Source organism: Mirounga angustirostris, unplaced genomic scaffold (assembly GCF_029215605.1).
Source record: "Mirounga angustirostris isolate CCGP_5_RB_7025 unplaced genomic scaffold, mMirAng1.0.hap1 SCAF_1, whole genome shotgun sequence".
Classification (NCBI taxonomy): domain Eukaryota; kingdom Metazoa; phylum Chordata; class Mammalia; order Carnivora; family Phocidae; genus Mirounga; species Mirounga angustirostris.
The window spans coordinates 94,555,232-94,575,564 of NW_026991709.1; the positions used below are offsets into that span (position 1 = coordinate 94,555,232).

Consider the following 20,333-nt stretch of genomic DNA (forward strand, 5'->3'; position numbering starts at 1 on the left):
AGATGGAGTGTGGAGCTAGTATTTAGAAAGTAATTGTGTCCTTCTGTGCTGCTTTTTTTGTGAAGATAAAACCAGAAAGGTGGGCACTGCCCAGTAAGTGGTTAGAACCACAGACACTGCACCACTGATATATCTTCTTTTTTAAGTTTCTTAACTTGTAACCTGTGTTTAGGAGAAAGCCGACTGCGGCTCAGCTACACAGAACTTTGAATATTTTACATCAATAATTTGACATGGCGCACAATTAGTCAATAAACGCAGCACTCCATGCATATCAAATTTGTTACTGAATAAGAGCCAAGGTAAAATAATTTCGATCTAAATTTAAATATCTTAGATGTTAATAAAGCATTTTTTTTTGTCTTCAAGAATATCTCTTTGTCTCTTACAATAAAGTTATATTTCTTTAACTTTTATTTAGGAGCTAATATTTCAGACAGAGGCTGTTCATGTTTACACTGTTTGTAAAGGAACAACTTGAAAGGAAAATTTATTATGCGACTAGGATCCCAAAGGGAATGAACAAACTACTTAGGGAAAAAGTAGTCTGTGATCATGGAATGTTATCATTGTTTCTTTATCACATCTTTGGAGTCATTAGAACTAGTCGCCTATCTATACACTGAATTCTGACACACAGTACGTGCCATCTTTTCACTAACGATTTGTTAAGCATCTGTCCTAAGTATGACTAAGTAGTTTAAAATATTTGGTAACAATACTCGTTAACAAGTAATAATTAAACCTGCTTCCTCTGCCTGCAAGGAAATTTAAGGATAACTTTTTATCTTATCTTGTTTCTCTCAGCTACCTTGTGTTAACCAACAAATAGGAAAATCTAGATTTTGTTTCAACATATATTATCGTTCTTGACAAGTGCAGAAACCGAAAAGGGGGAAAAACAAGCTCAGTGTATAGCTCTTTTAGCAGACTTTGATCATGTTGGAATATGGGCAGTGAATAGAGACTGATAAACTTATATAGATCTTTGCCATGAAGGCTACTTTAGCGTGAAGCCAAAAAATGAGAGGGGTAGGCTTACTTTTCGCAGATTTAACCAAGAACAATGACACCATTTGCAACCACAGTGCAGAGCCAAAAAAAATCATTGCCAGCATGCCAGCGTATACTCCCTAGAGAATAAGTGGAAAATGAGAAACGCCTGTCAGAGATTAAGTTCTATTTCTAATGGAGGCACAGAGCAGACTGATGTCTTTTTAATGAAAATGAATGTATCACAACAGATGAGTTTTATTTGTGAGTTTCAATGTGAGTTCTTTAGAACTCCGTCACTAGAGATGTTCTTTTTAAAAGCAAATTTCAGAATGCGATAAGTAAGTTTGGTGAGTTGAGGAACCAATCTAGATGAAACATTTAGTGGACCAAATGTCAGGGACTCTAATGTTATCTAAAAATAAAGGGGCACAAATGTATTAAATACCAACTAATAAAAAATTAAAATTAGAGATTAATGAACATTTCCTCATTTTATACTTGCTCAGTTATAACTGGTAACATATAAAGAGTTGCCTTGTGTCAGTCACTACACTAAGCACTTTATATGCATGAACTCATTAAACTCTCATAAGAACCCATTTGACAGGGGGAAACATTGAGGCGCAAAGAGATTTAATAACTTGACCAAGGTCACACAACTAGTGAGCTGTGAAGTTGAGATTTGAACCCACAGAGTCAGGCTCCAGAGGTTGTGCACTTAACCCAATACATTGCTCTGTTTTTAGTGAACATATTCCTTGTTGAATACTGTTAGTCCATATGCCCTGGACTCAAAGAGGCCCTTCTTTGAAAAGTAGAAGATATTTTGAGGGAATGAAAAGAAAAAAAAACTGACCACAACAGAACCCCAAATCCTAAACATAGCATTAAATGATGTTCATAGGACTGATCTTGAAGGGAGTTATATTGGGTAACATAAGATTTGAGCCACTACCTTAAAACATGTGGGAAAAAGAAATTGAACCATGGAGAAAAGTGGTAGTTATTAGGACAGCCTGAATTGTTTCTCTAAGAGAAAGCAGCCAGGAGTTAAGAAAACAAAATCAGAAAAGTGTAGGACACTTTTCCCTCTTGTCTTGGCTTCTGTCTTGGCTCCCTTGACCCCATAGTGTTGCCTGTTAAATATGACACGGCCCATTAGGGCAGACCTTGATAGAGGATAGGGTTGGCCATAGTAGCTCAGTACTTCAACTGGGAGAGTTCTCTCTACCCCCGGGAGAGTAGAAACCGCCTGAGATTCGGGATCCCAAGCCCCAGACAGTGCATTGTCAGTGTTCCATGTGTGGCCTCAGGCTTACCTATAAAATTGGAGTGCTAAAATAACCACTTTGTAGGGTTCGTTTTAAGAATTAAATGAGATTAAACATGGGAATACAGTGTGAAGACACTTTTAAGTGAATATAGACAGTAGTTAATATTATTAAACTTAAGTGAGTTTTGGAATTATTTAGGGCAGTGGAGGTGCTTAAAGTCTTTGTGACGAAATTGTCATTTAGTGGCTTTGCTGGCACAGACATATTGATCACTCCCCATTTACAGGTAATTGGTATGGGTGTTCTCAGAGTGTGACATGATTCCTGAGGTAAGTATCATCTGAAAGGTGAGCAAGCAGAACCTGACCAGAACAACAACAATAAAAACAACAAACATTTAAACAAAGAAAGAAACAAAAATACTCAAAGCAACAACAAACTCAAAAGCACAAAGTTCAGAGAAGGGAGCCAAAAAAGGATTCGGTGAAGGGGTTGGAGCAGGCGATGTTAATCCATGGTTTAATATGGCAATTGACTCAGCAGAATTTAGGAGACCCGCAATGGAGAAACCAATGGATTTGTCTTTTTTTTTAATGAGCCATTAAAAATAACCTGTGACTTGGGCAAGTTGCCCCACTTCCCTGGGCTTCAGTTTCAAAACTGAAAAAAAAGTGTGGTTATAATAAACTCTGAAGTCCCTTCTAGCTCTACACCCTGGTTTTTAAGATGTTTCTATGACGTGTTTATCATGAGTTTTCTGAAATCTACTTTTTCCTTTTAATGCGTTACCACAGCTTACACATGGTAGGAGCCTTCTTGTGAGATAAGCTAGGAAGGTAAGTGTGTATCAAAATACAGTAGGTAGGGAGCTCCCCTCTAATTGCTAGATGAGATGCTGCCTAATTCATGAATTGTTTAACAAAGCCAATTAAGTCTTCAAAGAAAAATACAATAGACAGGGTGTATCTCTAAAGAAGTAGAAGCAATTATCTACACAATTCAGGCAGCTTCTCCACAGCTCTCTGGTTTTACTTGATTGAGAAAAGACCCAAAATATTATGTGATAGAAGGGAAAAAAGGGAAGAGAGAAGCGAGTAAATGTAATTATCCAAGGTCTTTCTCTGGGGAAGTAGTCATTTCACCCTTCTTGGCTGAGTTGCCATGTCCCTCAAAACGGAAGAATTAGAATAAAAAAAATTGTGCAAAGATTAGTCTATACAGAGTTTTGGGATTTTCTTCAATGAGGCCTTGAATAAAAACCTGAAGATTAAATAGCTTCCTAGCCCCAGTCAAATGTTACATAGACTCGACTATTACACCAACATAAATATAGAGTGGTAACAGGAGATTGATCAACTTTGGTAGAGAATTTCAGCTTTGATGCCAGAAATTCAAAATTATCCTGGCAGAGGAGAAGGATATACTTAATGTTTTCTGGAAGAAACATGCAAATTACCTCATTCTTAAACATTCCCTAGAGACCATTATTATTTTTTTTATTCCATTCCCAAGTATTACTCACAAAGTGGAAAGGGATGACCAATTTCTTAAAATGCTTTTGACACTCTTTGGTGTTTATAATGTATATTGTAGCCTTAGCTGAAGGGCAGGTACATTTACACCAGCTATTTATATTTCTCTGGCTTTGCTCCTTTCTTTCTTTCTTTTTCTTTCTTTCTTTTTCTTTCTTTCTTTCTTTCTTTCTTTCTTTCTTTCTTTCTTTCTTTCTTTCTTTCTTTCTTTCTTTCTTCCTTTATTCCTTCCTTCCTTATACCATTTTAATTAAATTAGTTTTAACCAACTATAAGATTTTTTAAAAATTCTCATTTTTGGATCACTTATGAGTCATTCTTTTTACATCTGTTATCATTGTGGTTGACTCCACAGCCTCCCATGAAGCTGTCTCTGTTTGCTCAGCTCCAGCTCTTGCTACCCTAGGACTTATTTTAGAACAGTCAGCATCTTGGCCCCTGAGAAGTTAGGAGATGGCTCTATGCTGGCTCTGCTAGAACTGGGACCCTTGGCAAATCACAGTTCTTGGCCTCAGTTTCCACATCTGTAAACTCACTGAGATGAGGGTATGAGAAGCAAAGAGCAGGGAGTCTAGACACTCTTTTCCATCTTTCCTGTCCTATGGTTCAGAACTCTCCTTTCTGAACCTCCTGCTGATGACTGAGCATATCTGCTGGATACAGCTTAAAACACTTTGATATCGACATCCAATATCTCCTTCTGTGGAAACATGTCATCCCTTAGACTAGCTCCATCTTCTGCCAACTTGAAATCTGTGCTATTGAATCTGCTTATTTTTCCCTTATATTCTCTCAGTAAAAATCATGGCCTTCAGGACACTTAATCCTTGAAATGACTGTTAGAAATAATTGATCAAAGAGTAAAATCACATCTTGGTGCTGGAATGTATATGCCACGGGATTATTTTTATTTCGGGATAACTTATATATAACCTTGAATTTTAAGTTCAGTAGAACAGGCAGTGTATTTGTTTAGAGGGCAGGACCATTAAAGTCAACTATTTTTTTTTTCTTGTTTGAATTGGATAAAATTGTAATATATCCTTTACGTCACAGTAGCACCCTAGTGGTTATCATATTGCATTAGTTACATGAGTTTTCAGGGAACATTATACAGTCTACACTGCCTCCAGTAAATACACCAGTCATGCTTATGGTTACACAGCCAGGGCCAGGAAATTTAGGATGACATTCCCTGCAGGTTAGTAATTCTACCCATTATTTATATTGGTTTGATTTGAAACTAGATGAGGCTAAGTATTTTTGAAGAATTTTCTGACAGAATTCTAGAAAAACTGGGGAATGAATATTTAAAATGGGTTAAATATCTTTGGATCTTTTTTTTTTTGAGATCACATAAATTTTGTCATAAAGTCAAATCGTTGAGAAAGTCAGGAGAAGGCTTATTCTGAACATAAGATACAAACGCATCTCACCTATAAATTGACAGCACTTATAAATAAAAATCTATCCTGGGTATAAACTTCTGGCCTGCTCCAGGAAAACGAAATTATCCCAGTTCTTAAAGAAATGGAGAAAAGTTTAGTAATGAGACTGTGACAGAGTTACTGAAGCAGATGTGGAAATTGTGGAACATCATCTTGGCAGATGAAGTAGCCTCACCAGCTGGATGTCTTCTGAAAGTGGGAATTTATCATGTTGAAGGCACAATACAGAAGTCAGTACTTGAAAATGGTTGTCATAACAGCACAAGATTTTGATGCAAACACTAGATGATTGTAATGAACTTGACCAATAAAGTCTGTGCTGCCATAATGAATTAAGACCAGATTATTTTGAGCTTCTAAAATAGCTTCTTACTTCCAAGGAGACCAAGCTTATATAGCTTATGTATCTCAGGAGCAAACAGAAAAGTAAAGAGGCTGATCAATGAGACTTCTTCTGAGCTACACCATTGTGTTTAGTTCAATAATCTAATAATCTAATCCCTAGTATCTGGGAGAGGCAATACAAGCGTAGAGAAAAGTTTGTTTTTGCCTGGTATGTGACCAGGAAGGACTGCACTGCATTTTAATTTTAGAAAGTGTGATACTACTCCGTTCACAAGATTGGTGTGTTAAGTGAGATGCTGTGGTTTTGTATCCTTGGCAATTTCTTTTCTCTTCCAATGTATGCCGTTTGCTGCTCTGTCAGTTATGAAAACCATCATAAGTAATGTGAAGAGATAGTAGCTGTGTGATTATGAGTAAGTTATCGAAACCTGAAAGAACTGGATTATCAGGGAAGTCAAATGGGTTTCAACTCTCAGGTATCCTTTCTGTTGGTAGATCTCTGATCCTTTGGAATATTTCAGAAGCTGTGGTCTGGCTCCATGGCTTGCTAGCAGCAAGGCCAGCCATGCCTTGTTAGGGGGGAAGGACACTCACGGGTTCTGGTTTTGCCACTGCTGGACTAGATGAACTCCCAAGACTCCATCTGGATCTATCATTCTGCCCTCCTGCACCACAATTGGTTCTTCTGTGTCCACTTCCGGTGGTTTTCCTTGCCCTACAACATTCTAAATCTTCTGGAACTTTTCCATTTTTTTTTTCTCATTTTCCTTGTGATACCCAGTAGACATCGCCTTCCTTTTTCATACTTTATGGGAGGTGTTATCTGAAAATAATATTGTCATGTTTGTGGAGAACAGAACGTGTTGAAAACATCAATTATTTAACATGAAAGCTCAGGAAAGTGTTGTTCACTGTGTTTTCTTAATATAAAAAATAAAATGAAATATGCAAAAAACATTTTGTTCCTGAGAGAATAGGTTAGTGAAGCCACTAGGATGTAAGCGTCAAGTGGGCAAGAACTTTTGTCCTGAAGAGTGCTTGGAACCAAGTGGTGCTCACTAGCATTTGTTAAATGAATAAATTAGTATCTGCTGAATCAGGTAGAAGAGACTCTTAGAACATCTCTTGGCTTGAGAATCTCAGACAGTGGGGGTAGAATAAAAACTAAAAGTCAGTTCCTAGGTTTAGAGATCAAGTCCATGGATGACACATTCCTGGAAAGGTTATTTGGGTAATGCTAGATGACCTCCTACACTATAGATCTCAGCCTTTATTTTGCTTCCCAACAATATCTTCCAGTTGGTTACAGATGTTCACTCTGAGATACTCACCTTCCCCTCCCCAAAACAGTATGCTTAAGTTGTACCCTAATGGCCATGGGAACTCAGAAGTGAAAATTTTAATTGATAAAAAAAGTCATCACATGATCATTATGATGAATAGCTTATACAAATGGTTTTGACAAGAAATTGTTAAATATTTTATAGAAATTATAATATTCTTTGGATCATCACAATATGACTTATCACTATTCAATTAAACTTAATCTAATAAGAACGTAATGAGTACCTACCATGAACCTAGCTGTGTTAAATATGGTTGGGGACAAAGAAGTATAAAATGTGATTAGGGTAGGTTGTTTGATTACTCCTTTGTTAGGGTTCCTTTTCTATATGCGTTTATGTTGACTTTATATGTTCGCATTAAGGTGTGTTAAGAATTATCCCTGCTTTTCCTTTGATCCAGGAAAAAATGTTCTACAAATATGTAAATTAAGAAAATAATATGAAATATATATATCTATGTGTTCCATAAGCAATAACATTTTCTTAAATAATATATAATTACATGTCTTCCTACAGTGAAAATCTGTAACTTTAAGGTCCTGATAATTAACATATTTTATACTGGTGTGTGTTCTAAACAATTTTTAGAAAATGAAATCTTATAATTCAAGAAGAAAAGAAGCAACAATGAACTTTCCTTAAGCTGACCAATGAACTTTCCTTAAGCTGACCAATGACCAAGAAGAAAAGAAGCAACAATGAACTTTCCTTAAGCTGACCAATGACCAAGAAGAAAAGAAGCAACAATGAACTTTCCTTAAGCTGACCAATGAGAAGGGCAAGCCCTTCTCATTGGTCAGCTTAAGGAAAGTTCATTATTTTAAATTCAAATTCTATCAGTCACTGTCTAGATGTAGACAGATTCACAAAGGTGCACACACACATGCATGTGCACACACACACATATATTTTAAATTGTGGGCACTTTTGTGAAGTTGCAATTTCCAACCTTTTGGCATTTGATTAGCATATTGTGCTCATGTTCATATTCATTTATGCTTGGCAGAATGCAACTTCCTATTTTGAGGGGGAGAGAAATACTAAAAACCCCTAGTTATAAAAAAAAAAAAGCTAAAAAACCCTCTAGTTTTAAGAAAGACAAGGCTTTTGAATGTCAAATGGCTCTTACAGAAAAATATTTAATAAGTATAAAAAAATAAACATATGGATTAAATTTCACTGAAAATGCACATGGGCTTAAAAATTAAGGGAGAAAGTACTTGGCAAAATATGGTTTTGGTTTTGCCAAATCCAATGTTTGAGAATAGATTAAGACATTGAACAAACCCAAACCATACCTGGTGTTAGCCATCTGCTAGCCTGCTGTCTACAAAAACCTTTTGATGAGGACTGGCTTTCTAAAACGGTGAATGACACATGAATTTGCCATGTGGTGTCTTCTATCTTCTAGTGCCTCTGTAGGCCAGCTACCTTGATGGTATAAATTTATAGGCCTAAACTTTGTTAATGGATTTGTTGTGATGATACATCTAAGGGTGGGCTTTTAATAAGGAAGAAATTAGTTTGAGACATGATTGTATTACTAATTCAATGGGTGTTACATTTAAGTATACAAAATAAATAAATAAATAAATACTTATTTTTAAAAATATACATTACAATGATAAATATTATCCTTGTTTTATATAAAATTTAAATATTTGAATGTTACTATATTGAAATATTTTGCTATATTATAGTACAGATTTATTTCTATTAATATGCACTTTTGCATATCCCCAAAATCTCTACTTTCGGATCAACCAAAACACCTTTTCTGTTTTTCTCTTCTGATGCCTAGCATTTAGATCATTTATTATGGTTATCTACATGCATTGCTTCTCTCCCCTCTCAAACTAAAATTCATCTTGTGAATAATTTCTGTATGATGTGTATTCTTTTTTTTTTTAAAGATTTTATTTATTTTTATTTGAGAGAGAGAGAATGAGAGACAGAGAGCACGAGAGGGAAGAGAGCAGAGGGAGAAGCAGACCCCCTGCTGAGCAGGGAGCCCGATGTGGGACTCGATCCTGGGACTCCAGGATCATGACCTGAACCGAAGGCAGTCGCTTAACCAACTGAGCCACCCAGGCGCCCCTATGATGTGTATTCTTATGTGTCAAAGATATCTAGGCTACTATATTTAAGTTAATAGCTTTAGATGAAAGTTGTTACATGCATGGATAAATATTTTACAAAATATTTTAATAGATAGCCTTTAAAAATGAACTATTTTACCATCTTGTCTGGACCTATCTCTTTTATATTTCTTATATGTTTATAAATAGTATAATTTTATATTTGACTAACATTGCCCTATACCCACTTATGATCATGAACAGGTTTATGTGAATTTCCAAAATCATGATCTCAGTAAAAGAAATGTGTGTCAAAAACTATACAAGAGGCATACAATAAATGATATACACAGTTTGGGTTGTCTTCCCCCTCCCCCAGTCTGTTTCTTCAAGGACAATGTAGCAGTAAGTTCATAATCTGAGTAATTAGACCTCCCCTGAAACACATACATGCTCCCACAGTCAACAGGACTTTTAATAAGTGAGGACCACTTCACTTTGCAAGCAGTAGTATGATATGCCTACATTTTAATTATACACATATTCAAGAGTTCCAAGTCTCTCTGTAGTGCTGTCCACATTTCATGTTGGAGACACTTGGCCAAGACTCAATTCATATGTCCGACAGGGTTACATATGATGTGGCTCCTCTCCCACTGGGTTACACAGGATATGAGCTGGATCCTGGCGGCTTCTGAAACAAGAATGAGAGAAGCTCTTGTGGAGTGAATTTAAAGAGAGAAAAAACCTCTCTCTGGCATTGAAGTCATTGGAAGTTTGGCATGTCTAACTGGGAGTAGACCTTGGCTCACAGAACTGAGAGATAGCTAAACAAAGATTTGTTCAATTTGATAAACTCCCTGGCTAAGACTGCCTTGCCAACTTTCTTTCTAAAGCAACTTTTCACAGCTGAATTATAAAACCTTGAAAATCAAGGGTTTGTAATGGAAATGCTGACAGATGCAACTAACATGAAATTGTACCAACCAAGCATTGCTATCATATTTTATAACTGTCTGAGAAGCTTATAGAATGGAATGGTACATTTGCTTCATGGGATACATTTCCTTTGCTAAAAAGTGCCAAATGGCCTCATGGTAGACGCCTTCACACTTAGAGCTGTCTTGATAGAATATATATATATATTTCTAGATAGAATATATATATATATTATGAAGAGAAGTGTCGAAACTACCAACATCCTATGAAGCTTGAAAGTAACTGTTGTCTCATCCTATATTCTGGTTTTAAATTTGATAAAGAAAACTCAGATCCTGCCATTGGTGCCTAAGTATTTCTTACATATTCTTGGAAAACTGGTTAAACTTTTTAACAGTTTTGTGAAAACATATATTCATAGAGATGAATCATCTTTGTAACTTTTAAGCAAATAGAAAAATGTACTCTAAAATAAAAATATCCATGGTGGGCCAGTAAGTGAAAGAAAATTTCAATGCAAAGTGTTACCATGAGCTTAAAGGTGGTATACTCTGGACAGAGATATGGGTACTAAGTTCCACTGATACATCCTTTTGAATTCTTATTGCTTTCTACTTAGTTTATCATATTTCATGCATACTCAAATTAGAGTTCACAAAAAATAATTGGTTAAGGACCACAGGAATAGTTAGGAAATAATTACGGAAATAATAAGCTACAGTGTTATTTACCCCTCTATAATAGCTGAGAGTTGACACTTGGATTTCTGAGACAATGAAGAAGGTTTAAATATAGTTTAAATTCTAGAAAAATCTAATGGATAGAATTTACTCTAAGAGTCATGAGTGAGAAATGATTGCTCTGGAGGCAAAAGAAGGCCTGGTTGGTCAAATATTTGCCTTTTATATAAAGGCCTTCACTTGGTCTGTGGGTTCCTTAGCAGAAAGGAGAAGTTACAGTTAACAAATTAATGAAAACCGAGTGATGCCTTTGAAGAATTCTTAAGTGAACCTTAACCAATGCCTTGGGCTACATGTTCAATGTGCACAAAAAAATTAAGGTGAACTGGCCACTGCTACTAAGAGTCAATTGACAGAATGCATGGGTCATTAATTTTGTGTCCTTTGTTTTGTCAGTGTGTTTTTGTGAGGCCTGGTAAAGAAAGTAAAACCACTGAAGCTGAAAATTGTCTGCTCTGTAGCTCATTTCCCCTCCCAGCATGCACTGACCCAAGGGAGTGGGCTTCAGGTCAGCCGCCCCCATTTCCCTTTGAAACACTCCTGGCTCCTGCAAGTTTGATAACAGATCCATTGGGTTGGTGGAGTGGTTAATTCTTTGCAAGTTTGTGCTTAATCATATGCAGGACGTAAGTACCAATAAAATAAGATGTCTGCTCACACCATTTTATTATATTTTAAAAATAAACTCTGAAACAGCCTCTGTAACCTTGCTTCCGTTCAATTACAGAAGGGGAGAGAGTGAAACTTAAATTGGTTGGTTCACCTTAATTCCCTTGTTTCATTACCAATAATCCCTGAGGGCCACCTTCTGGCTTTTTGTGCCATGAATGAGCGATATAAAATGCCCATAATGCTGGGGTGGCATCCTAAGGCCCTGGTTGGCTTTAAACTTATGTTCTAAGTCACTGGGCCCAAAATATTATTGCTTATCAACAATTCCATAAATCCGTATCAATGCAATCCAGACTCTTTCACATTTTATTACCACATAACTTATTTAAAAACAGATTTTTTAGAATCAAAGTTTTTAGAAGCTGGTTGCCATATCAGGCCAGATTTTCAAATCTCAGCAACATTTTTACAGCCCTTAAGGTAGAAAAGGCACACATTGGCCTGAATTAGAGTGAACATACCTCTGCCTTGGGCAGGTGTCATAGAAGTTTTGCAGATCTTAATTAAAGAATATTTGTAGGTTTTATTGATTGAATTGCTCATGGTAGTCCAGACATCAGAGAATTGTGTGTTGTTATGTCCTTTTCTTTGAATATTTACATCTGTGTGCTTACTCATCAGTAGTCGAGTTGGTGGCACCACATGTCAGGTGTAGGGTTGATTTTGATCCAGTCAGAAACGGTTCTGTTATGGTAGTTTCTCTTTCAATTTTCATAGGCACTTAGATTTCATTCATTTGATTTGGTAGCCATTTGGGTGTTCGGTTGTTTATTCCTTCACTCCTTCACTCATTCATTCAGCAATTATGCCAGGTACGTGGTAGGTGTTAGGTAGACAGGATAAGTTAGATGGTCCCTAGCCTAAGAAATCTTAGTTTTGTGCGCTTTCAGACATGTAAACATACATTGTAGAATTTGCTGGGAGGTAGGGCATTTGGGCGACAGGAGGAGCATATGGCCCTCTCTATGGATGAGCCAATGGATGGGGTGATAAACGTACTTGTATTAGTTTGTTAGGGCTACCATCACAATACCACAGACTGGGTGGCTTAAACAACAGAAAGAAGAGCCAACTGGAGAGATACCAAAGAGACATGAAACACAAGGGTATTCCCAGAACAATGCCTAGAAATGCATCCTGGAATATGTTACACCAAGTGTACAAACTTTATTCCAAGACCAAGAATTTATGCAGTTCAAATTGAGAGGTAGATATAGCAGCTTTCTATTTTATTATGTAATTGCATGTCTGCTATATGCAAATCACTGAGCTAGGCTTTGCTACATACAGGAGGATGCAGGAAGTAGCCAAAGCAAATCATTTAGGGATCACCAATCTTCTGAATTAGCACATCTTCATCAGAAGTTCCTAATTCTGTCTACATGTGATAATTACCCCTGTGGATTCAGAGTAATTTGTTTGGGACAATTTTCACAGATAATTCCTAAGGTGATTTTAATAATGTTATATGACTTAAAACTTGTTAAAAGTTCTGAATACACACACAATAAAAATTATGGCTAGCGTACTATTTTTATGCATACCAGGTACTATATTAAGCTCTTACACATATTATTTTATTAAAGCTTTACAATGATTCTATGTCTGAAGTATCATTATAAGAATTCCCATTTTATGGAAGGAATTGAGCAGCTCCTCCGTAGGGCAACTGGCAAAATTGATAGTTGATGTCATATGGACCCAAGTTCCAGTTTAATTGAACTCCATCACTTTTTTCACAAAGTGTTTTAGAGAAAAGTACGTTTTGTATAGTCACAGTCTTAGTGTCAAAGATTCAGTTTAAATGTATATCGGTAGGTTTTATTTACTTTTTTAAATGTCTTGGTGTCCGGAGTACCATAGAATATCCACCACATTTCAGCCCACATTTTAGGGGTCATGGGCTAATAAGCACATAGTAAGTATTTCATCCATGTTTATTGTCTAAATTGCTATAATTTTTAGAAATCATTTTAAGGAATAAATTTAAAACATGTCCCACTGTTACATTAAGGTATCTGTTAACTCCTGAATACAAGAATTGGGTAGAGACTTTTTTTTTTTCCTACACGGGAATTTTTTTAAATGGTAGGCTATCGGGCGCCTGGATGGCTCAGTTGGTTAAGCGACTGCCTTCGGCTCAGGTCATGATCCTGGAGTCCCTGGATCGAGTCCCGCATCGGGCTCCCTGCTCGGCGGGGAGTCTGCTTCTCCCTCTGACCCTCCCCCCTCTCATTCTCTCTCTCTCAAATAAATAAATAAAAATAAAAAAAAAATCTTAAATGGTAGGCTATCACCTGAGAAATGGGTATGTGTTTCCTAATAATATGCATAGGTCCTGCAGCTAGCCCACTCATAAACAAAGAACTGGCCCTGTGTCTTTCATAGAATGAGACTGCTCAATGCAAAGAACAGAAATAAGAAGCAAACACATTGGAGGAGAGGTAAACACATGAAAAGTGTATATGCCCTGTTTCAGTTAATAGCTAGGATTATTTACTTAACTTTTATAGGGATATGATAGGATTTAACAACTTCAAAGAGTGATAGGCTGGCATGCTATATCTTAGGAAAGTGACCCTATGACAGCTGTGGCTTGGGACATACCCATTGATGGGGCCTCTTGTCTTCCAATTGGGCATCATCTGCAGGATGGATGTGCAAACACAGGCTTCCAGCCTGAGATTGCCAGCCTCCTTACCCCCCAGTTTTGTACTTATGTAGCTTACAATGTGTTTTTCTAGAGGTTGGAATAACTTGTTCAATAGCCTTCATGATTTATCAGAGCAAAAGCTATTTTGTTGATCTGATGGTGCTTTTAGAGAAATCCTTCTTTTTTGTTGTTGTTGTTAGTTAGGCTTAGAACTTTCCTTTATGGTATGGATTACCTTTGGAAAATATCATATTTTAATTGTATTGTTGCTTATTATCTATTAATCAGGCTCAGGGTCAGTATCTAAGAATTCCCATTAATTCTAAAGAGCAATGCTCACTTTTATTTCAGGAAAAAAAAAGTCTTGGCAGACAAGTGGGGAAGTACCAGATGGAGAAGGCTGCGCCACATGGATTATAAGTTTTTCCCCCTCTCTTCTTATTGATGTCTTAAGTTGAACATGTTCCATCTGTCCACTCTCAATAATGAATAGCGACTTTTTTATTGTAAAGGTAACAAATTCCATATAGGATAAATTAATTCAAGCATATAATGAAATGTACAAGACTCAATGCTCTGTACTGTGTAGATATTGAGGATTATGTGGGGAAGTGTGGAAATCCAATACAATTTCTAAAGCAAAGCATACTCCTACTTGGGGAAGGCATTTAAAAAATTCTCTTCCAAAACCTCAATTTTGTTCTCCTCTGGGGATTAAAAATCTGAGTGATGGGTTGTAGGAATTGTCTGAATCTGATTTGTCTTCAAAATTATTAATTTTATGAGAATGATCATTTCAAACTGATTAATTTCCTATCACCCACAGTAAATTATCTTCTTATCACACTAGTAAATAATTGAAGATCATTAAACCACCTTTCTTATGTTTTGACTACTGTCTAAATCCAGCTTGTCAAATGCAATATGTAGATAATGTTTTAAAATTTCTTCCTTCATAGCTCTGGTCTTTTTGAGGCTAACTCCTCTGGTTTGAGTCTTTTCTTCTATCTTGTGGCAAGGATGGTGGTTTTTCTACATTCAAACCCTAGTGTGGCTATTCTGTTGCTTTTTACATGTTTCATTATTGATGCTGTTATTGATAATCCTATGCTTTATAATAATAGCAACAGATACTATTTAGGTTTTGCAAATTTTGATTAGTTTTGGTGGGACTAAATCTTTATTCTGTCTCTTGTTAAATGGGTGTCCCAAACACTTCCAATGGAAAACCAATAAAGGAGTCATAAGATCCTTTAATTGTTGAAGCAGGATTAAAATTTAAGCAGCTGTTTGGCCTGGTTACTACATATATTTTTAAAGCCTTGTTGTGTGTGTGTGTGTGTGTGTGTGTACATCAATTATTTATGGCAATATGCTTTGAAATGCTAACTTCTTAAATAGCTCAAGACCCTTGCTTTTAATTTTTGATGTGACAATCTTTTCTTTCTTTCTGTGTGTGTGTGTGTGTTTGTGTTTTCTGGTCCCCCTTAAATCTGGAATTGGAAGTTACTCTTTTTTTTTTTTTTTTTGCTTACAGATAATTGAAACCGACTAAACTTGTTAAAGTCAAAACCAACAACGCCATGCTTTATTACATGCTCCCATGTTTGGTCACAGACTTTAGTAGATCCTGCAAATGGCACACTTTATGCAGTGGCATGTCAGAAACTTAATGCTGTGATTTTCCTCTTCCTAATGGAGAATTAAGAATCTTAAGGGCCTGAGCCGTTCACATGGACTGAATCCCCACGGCTTGGGTGCAGAGGTCTCGCAAAAATTTAGTAAGTGAGAAGGAGAACAAAGATTCTTAGTTGGAGGGGGAAAAACATTGGATCGCCTGTGGCTGAGAAGCTGAGGGGGACAGGTAGGCACAGTGGGGTGCAGGATAATGAGGCACATGGCAAATGTGATGTACAGATGTTAAGCCAACTGTAGCTCCGGCTCCCAAAGTTGTGCATGCCACAGCACCATGCCTTGGGGCTATGTCTACACCAGAACATTTGGAGTAGTAAACGACAGCAACGTTAGGTTCAAATTAATCTATTACTCCAGAGCTGTGAACTGTTGGTTGCTTGTTTCAGAATTACATTGCCTGTGGGTGAAATGTTTTAGGTAGATTTTAATGCAAGCTCATGGCTTGCTGAGGAGGTTAAGAGGAGAAAGGGATATTAGAACAGTTAGGAGAGTTGTGGAGGGGCACATTTCTGGTTAAAGTATATGAAAAAGTATTACATATTTCACGGGCAGGTCTGGTCTCCTGTTGGCCACCTGCTGGGACTGAAATATCCCACATCATAATGAAGGCAGGTTTGCAGAAGCCTTGTAAATGCTTGAGCCCTGCAACTGAAGAAGGCAGACAAAGGCAGCTTTGGGGTCTCCCGGAGACTTTTGAGGGTTAGACCTGTCAGGCGGGTGCTCCAAATGAATTTGGTAATTTATTATTCTGCACTTGTTAAGCGGCACATGTAAAACTTTGCATTTAGGTTTTTACCCTTATGAGTTTTAAGTAAACTTCTCAGTAACAGGTAGCCTTGTGACTTTTCCGAGTATGTGACAAAGTGATCTTGTCCTCCTCCCTCTGCCCTTGTTCCTTCATTGATATTGGCAGGTCCATTCTCTCCCACCTGTGTGGGACTCAAACCCTCTATTTTTCCAGTGGAAAAACTAACCCTTGAATTAACCTGGATTTTTTTTGTCAATTAAATAGAGTTTATTCAATCAGAGGGGAAAAACTGTTTGGAAGTATCTATAAAGAATTTTTTTTTTTTTACAATATTGTAGTTTTTCTTATAAAAACACTTAATTGAAATGCCTAAGAGCTGCCCAGCACAAAAGTCAATAAAAACCCTAGAATAGAGTTTATAGGGGTTGTCTATGTACATAATTAAATCCTTCAGGCACTTTAAAACTCTGCAAAATAAATGGTTATGCAAGAATAGCCTGCTGAGAGAAGAAATGCTTGTATCAGCTTTAACCAGCTGTGCTGTGTTCCATGTTTCTGGGTTGGAATGAGAAAGCTATTAGAACACTGGAAGACTGCAAGCCACATACAAATCATCTTTGTTACTGACACTTGGGGGGAGTACTTTATAGTGGCTGTCAAGACCAATACAAAACATGGTTTGTGCCTGAAAAAAGTCAAGTGCCATTATTTAAGAAGATGTTAGGAATCCAAATATCTGAACAACATCCAGGATCTTCACTGAGTTTAGCTGCTCTAGGAACAGATTTATTATTGGGTCTGACTTAAGTAAATTAACATGCAGGTTCGCATTCTAGATTTGATGGAATAACAAAGGTTAATTACTTGCAATGATCTATGCTGGAACAGGAGTAAAAGGGGAGAACTGTATTTAGATTTAATTTCACCAGTCTTTAGGGAATACTCCTGAGGGGATGGGATTATTACGGGGGGCAAAGGAAGGAGTGCAAAGGAAAAAAAAAAAAAAAGCAGTCTAATGAATGTAACCAATAGAAAAATTGTAGGTTTGTTTCTCTCCCTGGCCCTCAAAGTTATGATAAATGATAGCACAAGGAAAAGATAACCTACCATGAGAGTAGGATCACCAAGGCCAAATACTAAAACTCCCAGCTGACTGGCCCATACACTGCAGCCTCTGTTCGTGTTTATTTTTTCTGCTCACTCTTGGTTTCGTCAATCAGTATGATAGACGATAAGTCCTGACTAGAGCAGCCCGCGTCCTGCTCTCTCACGGTGGGTAGCATGTTGTGGTTGGCGCCGAGCAGTCGGAGGATCGCCCGCATCAGGAGCACCAAGGGGATGAGGTTCCGAGCAGACTTCCAGCAGCCGGCTCCTCAGAGAATAGCAGGCAGGAGCGTTATCAGCCGGGAGTGTAGTTGCCAAGAAACTGACCACACATTAGTAGCTTTGTTTGGGTAGAGTCTACGGGGGCTGTAGCTCACCGACTTGAGACACTTTCTGTTAAATCATCCCTGGCTTTAAGTGTTAAAAGAAAGCTTGTTCAAAAAGAAACCATGGCTGATTGCCGCAGGCAGTCCTATGACAAGGATCGCGAGTTAGGGATCTGTAGGGTTACTTGAGGAGTGCAGATGGACATCAATTAAAAAAGAAAAAAAAAAAGAAGACGACTCCCTTCTTGGGTCTGCCATTTACTTCTAAATAAGCTATCTCCTCATGTGCAAAAAGACATTAAAAATGCCTTTAAAAGAAATCTATATGCACAATGGGGAGCTTTACTTAGTTGGTGACATATGAAACACTGCTCAGTAAGCCAACAGCTCATCAGATAAATGGAATTTCCTGAATGCTATTCACAGATCACTAATGTTGTTTATCTTCTCTCTCAGTGCTAATACTTTTTTACATTTCGTTCTAGAAGAAGATTTTTACTTTATTTCACTCATTGGAAACTTTTAGAAAACCTTTTTGAGTATTGCCCGTTTTTTTGTAAACCCATTTTGTCAAAGCTCGGAGACTGAAAAAATCAAGAATGTCCTGACTTGATTCATTGAAGTAGCCAAAGTGAAATTCTTTTGATATCTTGTGATGCAACATTGGTCAAACATTTCCTGTTCAACATTTTTTCCCTAGGTATTAGTGGTTCTTTTCCCAAGAACAAATGCTTTGGAAATCTGGGGCTGTTTATTTTTGTAAGAAATTTCAAATAAGTGATCAGCACACCTTACCCCAAAGTAATACTTCTTGATAGGAAGAGTAAGACAAACTTGACAGTTCTCTGTGTAGACAATTTCTCTCTGTTTTAGAAATTACACTAATGTATGGAATGTTTCCCCCTTACCTTAAGGTACACTCTGTAAACAAAATGAATACTTTCTGATTATAACCCTCTCTATCTGGTGTTATTACTTATAACTGCTGATGTATGTTAAGGTGAAACTTAACACTGGAATATTAGTTTTATTTCAGTTAATTATGTTACTAAGAGCTCATGAACCCAAAGATTTAGGGTTGGTCTGTTTCTAGTTATCCTGCCAAGTTTTTTACTTGATGGAGGGGGTCTGTTTCATTCTACTTGGCCTCTCCACCTTTGTAACCCCTGGTTTCCTCTTTTCCTGAATCACAAGGCTACGTTCTCCCCTTCTGTGAGAAGATTGAACGCTTGTTCAACTCCAAAATGACTATGGTCACAAAATATCAACAGTGATTTTTAATAGATCTTTGCCTAACAAAATATTGTTGCTGAATAATAGGGTAAAGGCAGTTGTGGCTGCTGATAGGAAGGAATCTGACTATTAATAAAAAGCAGACAAGGGTCTTGAAACAGTACTTCCACTGTTACAATTTAGACACTTTATATTACTTTATTTAGTGCAACACCTGCAGCTACTCACATTGCTGGTGGCTGAAATAATCCAGGTCCACACTGAGAGAGTATTACAATTTCATTGTGCTATTTGTGCTTACTGTTTAAGCCTTTCTCACAGGAGAAAGCATTAGCTAAGTGTACAGTAGACAATAAAAAGGGGGATTGGGGCTCATCTGTTCCCCTTAAATCTGTCTAATAAAAATCTCCCTTTGTAATGAGTGTTTGACTCCTTTTCTACCACTGGCTGGCACCTGGAGGTGGGTAGTGGCACAAAGGACTGGCATTTTTTGAAGTTTTTTTCAAATGCCCCTCATTTCGTGGTTTTCTGGATTATGCCCTCTTCTGAGCCTTGGAAACAGTATACACTTCCTAAGATCCACTTCTGCGGATGCTGTAATAGATTTCGGATGGAAGATGTTTGCCATCTCAGCAGAAGGAAGAGGGTGCCTCATTTTAAGGCAATAATAACAAGCCATTCTTCATCTTTAATTGACAACTTAATTTGGATTTCAGACTGGTTCCTTTTAGTGATGCGCTGGTCTGATTTTGACCCCAAAGCGCTGATAATCATGAATCCAGAGTCATGGTCTATAAAATGTTCAAGTTAAGCAAATTTCTACTTTTAGGCGTAAAGATGTGGAGTGAAGGGTGGGGGCCGAGGGCTGAAACCAAGCCAGAGGTCATTTCTTCCTCATCTATGTTAGAACAGCTCAGAGTTCAGGGGGATTCATACCCTTTTGACTTTAATTGCTCTGGGCCCACTGAGGCAAAGCAATGGTGCTCTATTTGTTTTGGGGTCAAGGAGGCAATCACAAAGGCTTTCAGAATATTTTCAAACATTTGGGGGAGATAAACAGTTTTCAGACATTTTATAATCATAAAACTAGTTTCTAGATAGTTGTCTAATTTCCTAAACCATGCTTGCTGAAGTTTATTTGGTTATTGAAACATTAAGCTTAACCAGTCATGTTCTTTCTACTTTATGAAAATGTAGACAGGAA

At 37.2% G+C, this 20,333-nt stretch overlaps 1 protein-coding gene across 8 annotated transcripts in view; it reads left to right on the forward strand.

The window, feature by feature from the left end:
* MECOM (MDS1 and EVI1 complex locus) overlaps nt 1-20,333 on the forward strand; it is a 541,263-nt gene that overhangs the window by 372,237 nt on the left and 148,693 nt on the right. The gene's annotated exons all lie outside the window — the stretch shown is intronic.